This window comes from Papilio polytes, unplaced genomic scaffold (genome assembly GCF_000836215.1).
Source record: "Papilio polytes unplaced genomic scaffold, Ppol_1.0 DF823288.1, whole genome shotgun sequence".
Lineage (NCBI taxonomy): Eukaryota > Metazoa > Arthropoda > Insecta > Lepidoptera > Papilionidae > Papilio > Papilio polytes.
The window spans coordinates 2,372,155-2,374,385 of NW_013525916.1; positions in this window are offsets into that span (position 1 = coordinate 2,372,155).

Consider the following 2,231-nt stretch of genomic DNA (forward strand, 5'->3'; position numbering starts at 1 on the left):
CAGATATTACGGCTAACAGATGTATGGAAGATCAGCACATACTGCCGATCCTCAGTAAGCATGAGGGCAATGATGAACTTACGCCCACGACTTAGTCCACATGGAATTAAAAAAAAATAGCCTAAGTATTCTTCCAGACTCTACTATATCTATACCAAATTTCATCAAGATCTGTTTAGCAGTTTCTTATTTTCAAGGTTAGATTCAAAAATTAAAGATTAAACGCCCGGACGTAGTTTTATTAGCATTCTTTTATTTTTCCTTTAGGTACTTAATAGAAACCGCAAAACTGCAGGTAAACCTGTTATGCTGAGCAAAATAATTGAGGCAAAACAAGTGAAATCACGATATTCTGGCATCACCATATCGAATTAGCAACTCACAAGTAATATAATATCTAATCATAATTGAAATCAAGAGATAATCTTAATAATTATTAACAATGTCTAATCTATACTGATATAATAAAGAGGAAAGATTTGTATTTTTGTATATATTGAAATAACTCAAAAACTGGACCGATTCTAAAAATTCTTTCACCATTAAAAAGGTACGTTGTCAGTGAGTAACACAGATTTTTTATTATTTTTTTAATTCCGCGGGGATGAAGTCGCGAGCAGCTGCTAGTATAAAATACTTTTAGATAATAATTACTATCTGTTGCTAGCGACCACGCCCGCGTGCAATTAAAAATATAGCCTATATTACTCAGAGTTAACAGCTTTTTAATATTGCAAGGATTTTGAAATCGGTCAAGTAGCTTTTAAATTATTTCAATACATACAAAAACCCAAAAATACAAATCTTTCCCCTTTATAATATTAGTTTAGATGTAGATTTAAAAAAAAATAATGCAATGTTTTTTTTTTCATCGTTAAAACATCGTTAGGTTTACCTGCATGATAGGCACAGCAGGAGAATCCTTCATAGAACTGAACGCGTCCATTCCAGCGCCTAAACCAATGCCGATAACTGAACCCCCACTGAAGATCAGCACGCACGTCAAATGTAGACAGAGCCGGCGTGCGAAGCTAGCGCATAACTCCACGCCCAGGCAGAATCCCACCACGTATTTATGACTTGCCACCGCACCTAGTAGAAGCAGCACCTACACGATACAATAGAAATAAATTATACAATAAAGATGCAACAACTGAAGATTATACACGCAAGATGGAATAGCAAAGAAATTATACATCTAAGATGCAGTAGTAAGTATACACGTCAGATGAAGTTGCACTGGAGACAATACACTGTAGATGCTGTATAACTGTGTGTAAAATGTAATAGGACAGAAAATACAAAACAGATGCGAATTATATGGGAATATACAGAATTCAAATAAAGCGACCGTTAGCTTATCTTTTGCCTGAATCTGAATATAAACCAGGGCTTATTTAAGGATTACCTACAAGTAATAACATAGATATAATTCAAATATCTGCGCGGCTCGAAACATCTGCAGATTACTCAGAACATAAATTCAGTTCTAACGATGCATAAATTTACTTGAAGATCGTCCTGAGCTTCGATGACCTTGGGCTGCTAGGATATTTGAAACGAATTATACTTAAAATCTTCCTAAAAAGTACTACTTTGTTCCATATTACTTTGTAATTCGTTACTTAAAATATATTCTTTAAAGGTTACGTGTAGACCTTTCATCATTTCGAACAAGGTTATGTTTTGTTAGCGCACGAATACCAATCGCTTATACAAAACATTGCTATCTCCCGTTTTTTTATTGGAATGACAAGGATAACCTTAGCAACTGTGTTGGTTTGCTGGTCTTTATAAAGCTAATTACTTACATTATCTAACCATTATCTTAAGTCTCTGATACAATACAATAAATATAGGTCAAGTTCTTTTGAACCACGTGTTAATTTAAAAAACATAATATTTGACTTTACCTAACTATTTCATTGCTAATAATTTGTTATTATACTGTTAATTTGTCATTTAAAACCAAAATAATCTAATGGCCGGTTTCCGAACTACTTTTAAACATGTGCTTATTTTTCGGCAAATTTATAAAATTGGGTTCCGACCTACGTAACTTGAGTTTGATTCTTCGAAAGTTATGTTAACCAAACACTAATGAATAACTAGGTAATAATAAAATAAATGGAAACTTTAGAAACCTTACATAAGAGCCTCATATTTCAATATAGGTAACTACAGAAATAAATAGAAAAAAAGGTTGATTTCAACAGAAACGGCGAACGCAC